Here is a 12,372-nt window from a genome sequence, read left to right as displayed (position 1 = left end):
ATTGGTTTAGTTTAAAAGGTATGATTCTTACAGAGAAAATAAACATAATGTAAACATCTTGACAGTGTTCTTTTATCGTTATATCAGGGCTTAAAATATACATATATATTTCAAGATGACATTTTAAAATAGTCTAATAAAACAGTAGCAAAATATAATTCTGCAGTTACAAAAAAGCTAAACTGGAATCCATAATTAAGTTATTTTAATCTTTACAATTAAAAAAAATTTTGAGACAGAGGCTCGCTTTGTCACCCAGGCTGGAGTGCAGTGGTGCAATCTTAGCTCACTGTAACCTCTGCCTCCCGGGTACAAGTGATTCTCCTGCCTCACCCTCTTGAGTGACTGGGATTACAGGCGGGTGCCACCACACCTGGCTGATTTTTGTATTTTTTGTAGAGATAGGGTTTCACCATGTTGGCCAGGCTGATCTCGCACTCCTGACTTCAGGTGATCCACTCGCCTTGTCTTCCCAAAGTGTTAGGATTACAGATGTGAGCCCGCACCCGGCCTAATCTTTACAATTGTGATTCTGAAATAAATACTATATAGCTCTGTTGTTTGCTGTAAGTTCAATTTAGACACACTTTTCGTTGTGGGAGGCATTACAGGTTATACTCCATTACAAGTTACATAGAGATAGGGTCTTGCTCTTTTGCCCAGCTGGAGTGCAGTGGCGCAATCATAGCTCATTGTAACGTCAAACTCTTGGGCTCAAGCTTTCCTCCCCACTCGGCCTCCCAAGTAGCTGGGACTGCAGGTGTGCACCACCATACCCAGCTAATTTTTTTTTTTTTTTTAATTTTTTGTAGAGATGGGGTCTTGCCATATTGCCTAGGCTGGTCTTGAATTCCTGGCCTCAAGTGATCCTCCTGTCTCAGTGTTATATATAAAGTTTCGGTGCTGCAAAAGAAATAACACTCGAATATAAAGTTTTCTTTTTAATTCTCAGCAAGTCAAGTTACTTCTGTATAGAAGGGTGCACTCTTACAGACGGAACAATGGTGAGCGTACACTTGGACAAGGGAGGGGAAGGGGTTCTTTATCCCTGACGCATGTGGCCCCTTGCTGCTGTGTCATTCCCCTGTTGGCTAGGGTTAGACGCACAGATTAAACTAATTCCGATTGGCTAATTTAAAGAGAATGACAGGGTGAGTGCTTTGGCGGGGGTCAGGGCAGAGCAGGTAGCAGGTAGCAGGTAATTGGAATGAGTTAGGGTGGAGCAAGTGATTGGAACGTAGATTGGAGCAGGTGAGTCAGGGTGGAGTAGGTAATTGGAATGAGTCAGGGTGGAGTAGGTAATCGAAAAAGATTGCTTTACGAGGAGGTTAAGTTTAAAAGTAGAAGGCAAAGAATTGAACATGCTGACATATTCTTTGAAAAGAAATTTAGAACTCATATCTAACAATCCCTCCCCTTGTGTTTCCTTACAGCTTTCTTTTCAAACTGTTTTTTAACATGTCTTGGCTTAGTTGTTTTGCTTGACTTTCTAAAAGAAGAAGCTTCTCTAGATAAGGTGGAGGATAGTTAAGGGAGGTTTTAGTAAGTGCCATTTTTATGAGCCTCTGCATGTACTTACGGATGCATGGTATGACACAGCACCCGACAAGAATAAGTACACCTATTATGGCTGCAAGGGAAGAATTGAGGCTATTATTCCTTTCCATTTACCGAACTACTTTTTTTTAAGCCATCCTGTAAAGGGGTCATTTACCCCTGAGTTGCTGTCTAACTCATTGGATAGAGCAGTGAGACCTTGCAGTGCTTTTGTTATACTTTTATTAGGGGCGGTGCTGTTTAGGATGAAGGTATAACATTGAGTTTTAATCATGACGCAAACTCCTCTTTCTGCTAATATCATATCTAAGGCTATCCTATTTTCCTAAGCCATCTAGCTGGTAGCCCCTAATTGTTCAGCTATTCCTTTAACAGCATCTCTAGTGTAGTTAATAAATTGCTGTTGGTTGTAATAGATGTAGTTTATCTAATCTACATTTTTGTCACTCACCAAAATATTGACTCAAATCCTGCAGCTATTTGATTTTGGGCTTTAAATTGATATGGTATTCCCCATGGGACTTAATAATTGTGTCTAAATAGACGTGAGAGTTGAAAGACTTATAAGGGGCTTCTCTCACTTTACAATGTCTTATTTTTCCTTTCTCTGGTTGATGAAATGGCAGGGTGAAAGGGATAGCCAACTGGACTAAAGCACAAGTGCCACTCCAGTTATTTGGCAGAGTGTCCACCAAAGGTCCACCACAATACCACCACACATCTGCTTGGGGATGAACAAGGGCTGACTGATTGATAAGCTCTTAAATTCTTAAGCTCACTTCATTCCTTCAGGTCTCCAAGGAACGCTGTTTCCTCCATGTTGTGAGAGACACAAATTGAACTTAGTGTTGGGAGATGGAGGCTGGATGGCCCTCGGGGGCTGACCCGCAGGGTGCCGGATTTCGGGGTATAGCAGAGAGAGAGCTTGGCAAGACTTATTACTCCAGGCTGTAGAATCCTGGCAAAGAGCTACCATGTAGCCCATGCCTGGTTGACTGGAGGACCACCTTAGTGGAAAGGGGACAATCTAGGCCTCAGGCCTGCCGCGCGCACAAACATAACAATTGCTTTTGTTTAATGTGCAGGTGGAATATTTGATCCATTCCAACCAGGCATTTACATCTTGGTATGTTGTCTCAATTGCCAAAGTTTAAGTCAATTGCCAAAGTTTAACTTTTACCATCGCTGTCTTGGCCTTGTCATTAGATGGAGGAGGAACAATGGTTCCCTTGTGAGAGGTTTTGGAAAAAGGCTTAGAAGCCGGTGCGGTGGGGGATCAAAGAAACGCATTTTAAGGAATCCAATAGGGTCTGTCCTTGAAACCTCAGCCCGCATACCATAAAACTGGCGTAAAGAAGGGAACTGGCTTAGAAAAGGGGAGAACTTTGGGGGCTTGAAATAATAGCCTGTATAGGGTTGCACTGGTTTAGCTGACAGCTGGCGGGGGGCTGTCCCTTTAGTAAAATGAATGTATGGTTTTAGGAAATTACAAAAACTGGTTGGGGCAGTCTATCCTTGATCTTTAGTGGTCCACAGAATGTTGGACCAGCTACGGCATAAAAGCTCTACATCGGGGGGCAAGACTCCTGGTTGACACTCGGGTCTTTATCAAAATCTCCCCAGATTACAAGGTCCCAATTTACTAATCCCCATTCTGAGGAGAGTCAGGAGGGACAAGGTACTTTTCTGAAATAGAGAGCTGTCTTTGACTTGGCAAGTCCCCACAGGGTATAACAGGGCAAGCATTAAATGCCGTAGTTTGAGGTGAAATTGACTTGGTGTTAATAACTAGATGGTCAGCAATAGAGTGAGAAAAGAAGAGTAATAGAATAGATGAAAAAGTTAAATTTTTCTTAGCTTTGGTTTGGTAGGGTTTTCTTCTGGGACTGTGGTCCACGACTCTGGAGGGGGTGGCGCTTTGACTTAGGTGTGGATGAGTCCATCCCTTTTTCGCTTTACGAACAGCAGTCTCGGTGGTTAGTAGCACAAGGTAGGGTCCTTCCCATGCTGGCTCGAGTTTTTCTTCTTTCCACTCTTTGATGAGAAGGTGATCTTCAGGCTGGTGCTGGTTTACCGGAAATTCTAGGGGTTGTACCTGTGCTAAAAGACTTTTAGTTTTGAGGGAAAGTGGAAGATAAACCAAGTATGTAATTTCTAAGAAATTGACCTTTTGTTTTAAATGTGGGGACATCAACAGTGGACTTTATATATAGTCTTTGGTGCCTTCTTACTGAGAAATTTCCCTTAGCACTTATTTTTATTAGTTTTTAGACCAAAGAAAGCCAAACAACCATTTTATATTTAACAATGCTTCCTGTATGATTTTTATACCAAATAAGCTGAATTTCACCTTTATATTAGTGTTATTAATGTTAATTTGAATAAAACCTTGTGGACATATTTATCCAATTTTTAATGTCTGACCATAAGGTAAGATTTTTATAGACTTTTTTTTTTTTTTTTTTTTTTGGAGACAGAGTCTTGCTCTGTGGCTCAGGCTGGAGTGCAGTGTCGCGATCTCAGCTCACTACAAGCTCCGCCATTCTCCTGCCTCAGCCTCCCGAGTAGGTGGGACTCCAGGCACCTGCCACCATGACCAGCTAATTTTTTTTGTATTTTTAGTAGAGACGGTGTTTCACTGTGTTAGCCAGGATGGTCTCGATCTCTTGACCTCATGATTTGCCCTCCTCAGCCTCCCAAAGTGCTGGGATTACAGGCGTGAGCCACCGCGCCCGGCTTATAGACTCTTTTTAACCTTTTTTATAATTTTTGTTAAACAGCAGGTTAGTGCTTTAAGAAAAACCTGTTATGCTTTTGTTTTAATATCCAGTTCACAGAAAAACTGGATGATACCTCTTTGGCTAATATGTTTACACACAGAATTTCCTTTACAATTAACATTTTAAAACTTGCTTAAACCTTTGAAACAAAATATATATATTTTTAACCTTTTTAACGTAGGTAAAAATTCAGATTCTTATGCTTCCTTATAGTCTTTTTACCAAAAGTACATTTTACTTTCCTTACACACTTCACACAAAAACTGTTTCTTCTATACTTTTACATTTAGGAGGCTTAATTACTTTTAAATTATACAACATTTCTTGCATAAATTTCCTTTTATAACCTTTTTTTTTCTCCACGACTTTCACAGATAATTCTTCTACATGCCTCAACTTTCTGACTTGCCACAAACTTTTTTTTTTTTTTTTTTGAGACGGAGTTTCTCTCTGTCGCCCAGGCTGGAGTGCAGTGTTGCCTTCTTGGCTCACTACAACTCTGCCCCCGGGTTCACGCCATTCTCCTTCCTCAGCCTCCCGAGTAGGTGGGGCTACAGGCACCCGCCACCATGCCCGGCTAATTTTTGTATTTTTAGTGGAGACGGGGTTTCACTGTGTTAGCCAGGGTGGTCTCGATCTCCTGACCTCATGATCCGCCCGCCTTGGCCTCCCAAAGTGTTGGGATTACAGGCATGAGCCGCCATGCCTGGCTTTTTTTTTTTTTTTTTCAAACCAGTTAATCTTATTTTAGGACAAGAATTTACCATATAACATTATTTTTACATAAATTCTCTCCCCCCAATTTCTTTCTTTTTTTTTTTTTGAAGATGATAATCATTCTTTTCTGAAGTGAACTTCATGTTGGTGGACTAGACTGTCTAAGGCCATAAGATTAGAAGTTAGGATAATACATGTTACACTGTTAACTTTTAGCAAATTTTACTTTTGTTGAAAACCTTCTAAGTTTGGGATTTCAATTACTCTTTGCTATTAATAAGACCCTGTTTAGTCCAAATTAACTTAGAATTGGTATAGATGGTTCCTTCCTAGTTTTGTAAGTACTTTAAGGCTTGGCTGAGTGCAAATAGCTCGCACGTTTGAGCAGACCAGTTATTGGGCAGTTTTCCTGACTGCTTCTACAGGAGTTTCCCTATCAATTACTGAATACCTGTTGTTCCCCCCCAACCCCAATTACCTGAGAGGAACCATCATCTATAGTCGTGTCCTGAAGGGGCTTCCTCCTAGATCTGGTCGGATCTTTGTATGGTAATTAAGATTTCAGTCCCCTGTTAGGAAACCTTCTGGGTTAAGGGAATTTTCAGTGGTTAATGATAAATCATCTTTTTGTGACAGAATAGCCTTATAAATTTAAGATTTTTGAGTTAGTAAGCTACCTTTTTGCTTTTTGACTTAGGATAGTTCTGAACTGGTGAGGCGTGCTCACAATGAAGTTTCCTCTAAAAGTTATTTTTCTACTTTCTTCTGTTAGCAAAGCAGTTGCCGCTACAGATAGAATGCATTTGGGCCATCCGCGGGTTACTGGGTTAAGGATTTTTGATAGGAGGGCTACGGGTTGTCAGTGGCCTCAGTGCTTTCGGGCTACACCCTTGTTTACATTGACAGCGAGGTGGTATTGGAGTGTTATAGGGTCACGGAGAAGACCTTCAATTATTAACTATAGGTTTTAAATTTACCCTGGCTCTTAAAGGAATAGGGTACACTGTTTTTTTCTTTACTACTTCTATTTTTCTCTTTCTCTCTTTGACTTTGTCTCTTTCTTTCCCTTTGACTCTCTCTTTGTCTCTCTGACTCTTTCCCCTCTCTCTGCCTCTTTCCTCCGCACTGCCTCTCTTTCCCCCATCTCTCTGCCTCTCTTCCCCCCCACCCCGCCCCACCCTCTCTTTCCCCTCTGTCTCTCTGCCTATAGGGTAGGGACCTGTGGGAGTGGAGCTACTCTAATACCCAAGAAGAAAGGAAAAGCGGGGGGGGGGGGGGGGGGGGTTGTGTCAGGTTCAACCCTTGAAATTAGCGGAAGGCTCAACCCCTTAATAGCAGGGATGTCTCACGTTGCGTGTCCCGGAAGGCTCAACCCCTCAAACCAGGGGGTGTCTTATATTGCTTGTCCTGGGAGGTTGACCTGTTTCCCCCCTTTCCCTTCTGAAGGTCCTTTGCACACTTCCCACTCGTGCTGTCATCTCTGGCTGCTCCCCTAAGGGAGAATTAGGCCCCACTTAGTGTTGGCATGCTGGTATGAATCCCATGGCAGGATTCGCTCTAAGCCATATGAGGTAGCTATGGAACCGCGGAGAGGACCAACTCACTCCGTCCAGCAGTAGGACTTGTCACCATCCACACAACACCGCAAGCAGGGTTGTTGATGATCATTCATGCACGCACACATTTAGCCCTCCAGAATTTGACCACAAAGGAAGTACTTTACCGGCTTCTGCGGCTTCTCCTTCCTTGGCCTGTGCACAGAGTCATTGCAGCAGTATGTGAGGATCCTTTAAGCTAGGTTGCCGGCCAGTCGCTACTCTGCGTTGCTGAGAGCTCGGATTATTCCTCGCACTGGGTGGGTCTTGATTTCTCATCCCTGAGGCTGCCACAATAGGGCAGGGTGCACCTCCTCACGAGAGAGAACCAGAGACTGTCCCCGGTGGGGAATGTAATCCTGGATGAGCCCCCAAATTGTTATATATAAAGTTTTGGTGCCACAAAAGAAATAGCACTCAGATATAAAATTTTCTTTTTAATTCTCAGCAAGGCAAGTTACTTCTATATAGAAGGGTGTGCCCTTACAGATGGAACGATGGTGAGCGCACACTAGGACAAGGGAGGGGAAGGGGTTCTTATCCCTGATGCACGTGACCCTTTGCTGCCGTGTTGTTCCCCTGTTGGCTAGGGTTAGATGCACAGGCTAAACTAATTCCATTTGGCTAATTTAAAGAGAATGATGGGGTGAGTGCTTTGGCGGGGGTCAGGGCAGAGCGGGTAGAAGGTAATTGGAATGAGTTAGGGTAGATCAGGTGATTGGAATGTAGAGTGGAGCAAGTAAGTCAGGGTGGAGTAGGTAACTGGAATGAGTCAGGGTGGAGTGGGTAATTGAAAAAGATTGCCTTACGAGGAAGTTTAAAAGTAGAAGGCAAAGAATTGAACATACTGACATATTATTTGAGAAGAAATTTAGAACTCATATCTAACACTCAGCATCCCAAAGCACTGGGATTACAGATGTCTGGTCTCATGCACTTTTGTTTGTTGGTTTTTTTTTTTTTTGAGATGGAGTTTCACTTTTGTCACCCAGGCTGGTACAAGCGATTCTCGTTCCTCAGATTCCTGAGTAGTTGGGATTACAGGCACCTGCCACTATGCCTGGCTAATTTTTTAAGTAGAGATGGGGTTTCATGATGTTGGCCAGGCTGGTCTTGAGCTCCTGACCTCAGGTGATCCATCTGCCTCAGCCTCCCAAAGTGCTGGGGTTACAGGCGTGAGCCACCACTCCCGGCCTCTTTTTGGTTTTTTTTAGAGATGGGTCTTGCTATGTTGCCCAGGCTGGTCTTGAACTCCTGGCCTCAAGTGACCTTTCTGCCTTAGTCTCCTAAAGTGCTGGGATTACAGACATAAACCACTGCACCCCCATGCACTTAAGGAGCCAACCAGTCTACTAGGCAGGCAGAAGTAAATTAACTCGGGTAAATAGGACTCCTATATAACATCCAAAGCATGTGGGATTCTGCAGCAAACTGGGAGTACTTCTGGATTGGCCTGCTGTCTTCTTTAGAACTAATTGCATTGTAACAGTTTAAGAAGGTGGATATTTTTACATAGTCAAGTGCATTAGGTGACATATTTCTTTTCTGTTAATGTGACTTCTCTGAATGACCTAGTTCACCAGTGAACTAGTGACTAGTAATTTGGTCACCAAGCAAATCAAGCCCGCAAGAAAGGAAGTCAATACTCAAATAGTGTGTTATCGTCTGAATTCCATCAAATAATGTGTTTTCTGTGTGAACACTTAACCTCAGTAATGACATGTCTAACCAGAGCAAGCTCCTGCAACAAGACAAAGACCAAGACAGCACCAAGACCAAGACTCTCTTTTTTTTCTTTTCTTTTTTTTTTTTTTTTGAGATGGGGCCTTGCCCTGTTGTGCGTTGGCTGGAGTGCAGTGGTGCCACCTCGGCTCACTGCAACCTTCACCTCCAAGTTCAAGTGATTCTCCTGCCTCAGCCTCTGGAGTACTTGGGATTACAGGTGCGCGCCACCACAACTGGCTAATTTTTGTATTTTTAGTAGAGATGGTGTTTCACCCTATTAGCCAGGCTGGTCTCAAACTCCTGACCTCAGGTGATCCGCCCACCTCAGCCTCCCAAAGTGCTGGGATTACAAGTGTGAGCCACTTTGCCAAGCCTGCATCTCTTCTTCTAAGGCTTAGGTTTTGCCCATAATTCTCAATGCATGGAATAGTTGACACCAACAGTCATTGTTCCCATCACAAAGCCTTGAGCTGCCACATGCATGTGGATCAGATGAAGGGACATTTTAATAGTTCTTCTGCTCTTCAATTTGTATATCCACTGCAACAATTGCTGCAAAACCTGCTATTCCAATGGGGGACAAATGGTGCCTCTTTAGCTTTTTGGATACATTTGGATCCCTGATCATCATATGAAGAAAGAGAAACATCTGTGTTGGTTGGCATGGAAATTGCTAGAAGAATCTCCCAAGAGCAACAAAACCCTCATGATCCAACTGGCTTCAAATCCCAGCTCCCATGCCCTGTCTTTTCTTGTGTGTAGTTTTTTGTTTTTTGTTTTTCTTTTTTAGACGGAGACTCGCTCTATTGCCAGCTTACCGCAACCTCCGCCTCCCAGGTTCAAGTGATTCTCATGCTTCACCCTCTCGTATAGCTGGGACTACAGATGCGCACCACCACATCTGCCTAATTTTTGTATTTTTACTGGAGATGGGGTTTCGCCATGTTGGCCAGGTTGATCTTGAACTCCTGACCTCAAGTGATCCGCCTGCCTCAGCCTCTCAAATTGTTGGGATTACAGGCATGAGCCACCGCACCTGGCTCTTTTCTTGTTTTTTAATGTAAGCATTTATGTCTATAAATTTCCCCCTGAGTATTGCTTACATTGCATCCTCTAAGTTTTGGTATGTCCTGTGTTTGTTTTCATTTGTTTCTGTTACCTAATTTTTCTTCTTTGATCCATTGGTTAAAAGTATGTTGTTTAAATTCCACAAATTTGTGAATTTCCAGTTTTCTTTTGTTATTGATTTCTAACTTGATTTTTTTTGTGGTCAGAGAAGAAACTTTGATATCCGTCTTTTTAAAGTTATTGAGACTTGTCTGAGCATGGTGGCTCATGCCTGTAATCCCAGCACTTCGGGAGGCCAAGGTGGACAGGTGACTTGAGGTCAGGAGTTTGAGACCAGCCTGGCCAACATGATGAAACCCTGTCTTTACCAAAAAATACAAAAATTAGCTGGGTTTGGTGGTGTGCTCCTGTAGTCCCAGCTACTCGGGAGGCTGAGGCAGGAGAATCACTTGAACCCAGGAGGTGGAGGTTGCAGTGAGTCAAGATTGCGCCACTGCACTCCAGCCTGGGTGATAGAATGAGACCCTGTTTCAAAAAAATAAAAAAGTTATTTAGAGTTAACTTGTGACTCAATTTACATGGTCTATTCTGGAAACTGTCCCATGTGCACTTAAGATGTGTATTTTTTTGTTGGGTAAAGTGTTCTGCATATGTGTGTTAGAGCTAGGTGATTTGTTGTGTTGTTCAGATCCTCTGTTTTCTTCCTTACCATTTGTCTGGTGGTTCTATCCATTATTTAGAGTGGGGTGTTGAATCTCCCACTACTGTTGTCTGTTCTCCCTTGTATTCTGTCAGTTTTGCTTCATACGTTTTGATGATCTGTTACTAGGGGTGTGTGTGTTTATAGTTGTAATATCTTCTTGTCATTATTAGTATAGTCGTGTCACGTAATGGCAAGAATATGTTTTGAGAAATGTATCGTTAGATGATTTCATCTTGTGAACATCACAGAGTATGCTTACACAAACTAGATAATATAGCCTGCACTTGGGCTATATGGTATAGCCTATTGTTCTGAGACCACAAACCTGTATAGCATGTTACTGTACTGACTACTATAGGCAGTTGTAACACAATGGTAAGTATTTGTGTATCTAAACATAGAAAAGGTATAGTAAAAAAAAATGGGGCCAGGTGCTGTCACTCACACCTGTAATCCTAGCACTCTGGGAGGCTGAGGAGGGAGGATTGCTTGAGGCCAGGAGTTTGAGCCCAGTCTGGGCAACGTGGTGAAACTCCATCTTAAAAGAATAGAAAACTTAGCCAGTCATAGTAGTAGGTGCTTGTAGTTCCAGCTGCTCGGGAGGCTGAGGGGAGAATCACCTGAACCTAGGGAGGTTGAGGCTGCAGTGAACTGTGATCGTGCCACTGCACTGTGGCCTGGGTGACAGAGTGAGACCCTGTCTCAGAAAAAAGAAAGATAACAAATGGTACAACTGTGTAGGGCACTGACCATGAATGGAGCTTTTAGGATTGGAAATTGCTCTGGTTGAGTCAGTGAGTGGTGAGTGAATTTGCAGGCCTGTGGCATTGTCTCTCCTGTAGATTTTATAAACACTGTATACTTAGACTTTACTAAATTTATGTGAGTTTTTTTCTTCAATAATAAATTAGCTTACCATAATCATTTTACTTTATAAATTTTAATTTTTTCAGCGTTTTAACTCTTTTGTAATAACACTTAGTTTAAAACAAGCACATTGTACAGCTATATAAAAATATTTTCTTTTTATCTTTATTCTGTTAGCTTTCTTCTAGTTTTTAAAATTTTGATTTATTTTTACTTTTTAAACTTTTTTTGTTAGAAATGAAGACACAAACACACATATTAACCTATGCCTATGTAAGGCCTAGGAAGGCCTAGTTTAATATCATTGTCTTCTACCTCCACATCTTGTCCCACTGGAAGGTCTTCAAGGGCAGTAACACACATGGAACTGTCATCTTCCGTGACAACAATATCTTCTTCTGGAATACTTCCTGAAGGACCTGCCTGAGGCACTTTTGCAGTTAAGTTTTCTTTTTGTAGGTAGGAATACACTCCAAAATAAAGACAGAACCAGGCATGATGACTCATACCTGTAATCTCAGCAACTTGGAAGGCTAAGGCAGGAGGACCACTTGAGGCCAGGAGTTCAAGGCCAGCCTGGGCAACAAAGCAATAACCTTCTCTACAAAAATAATTTTTAAAAAATTAGCCTGGCTGGTGGCCCGAGCCTTAAGCTGCAGCAGGAGGATCACCTGAGCCCAGGACTTAGAGGGTACAGTGATCTGTGACTGCACACTGCAACCCAGTCTGGGTGTCTCAAAACAAAAACATATAGTAAATCAACTGTAGAATAGTCATTATTGTCATTATAAGTATTGAGCACTATACATAATTACATGTATTGTACTTCTGTACGACTGACAACACAGTAGATTTGTTTATAACAGCATCAGGACAAACATGAGTAATGCATCTAATGCGTCCCACTACAATGTTACAATAGCTACGACTTCTAGACTTCTACGACTTCACTAGGTGATAGCAATTTTTCACCTCCATTATAATCATATGGGACCCCTGTTGTATATGCAGTCTGTCATTGACTGAAATGTCATGTGGCACATGACTGTTTATAATGTTCTTTGTCTCTTGTCCCTTTTAAAATTTTAAGCCTATTTTGTCTGATATTAGTATGGGAGATTGACAGACTTTTAAAGTAAGTATATTAGGTTTTCTGGGCTACAAAGGGTTTGTGTTGCCTATTCTTTGTTTCTTGTTTTATGATACTTTAAAAAACATTTTTAGTTTTAGGACTATGCAAAAACAAGCCTGGGATAGGTTGCCAATTCCTCTTTTATCTTGAATAAAAATTTTTTAATTGTAATGAATTTTTAATCCTTTTCTTTATGGCTAGTGTTTTTTGTCTTTTTCAAGAAATCTC

At 42.0% G+C, this 12,372-nt stretch overlaps 1 protein-coding gene and 1 pseudogene across 6 annotated transcripts in view; one reads left to right on the top strand and one right to left on the bottom strand.

Moving 5' to 3' along the window:
* The window catches only part of STRN3 (striatin 3), a 136,765-nt gene that overhangs the window by 55,363 nt on the left and 69,030 nt on the right, over nt 1-12,372 (top strand). The window lies entirely within an intron of this gene.
* Nucleotides 8,465-9,121, bottom strand: LOC116484999 (HIG1 domain family member 1A, mitochondrial-like; annotated as a pseudogene).

This window comes from Hylobates moloch, unplaced genomic scaffold (assembly GCF_009828535.3).
Source record: "Hylobates moloch isolate HMO894 unplaced genomic scaffold, HMol_V3 SCAFFOLD_16, whole genome shotgun sequence".
In the NCBI taxonomy this organism is placed as follows: domain Eukaryota; kingdom Metazoa; phylum Chordata; class Mammalia; order Primates; family Hylobatidae; genus Hylobates; species Hylobates moloch.
Note: the sequence above shows the minus strand (reverse complement) of the source record. Positions and strands in the feature narration are given on the sequence as shown.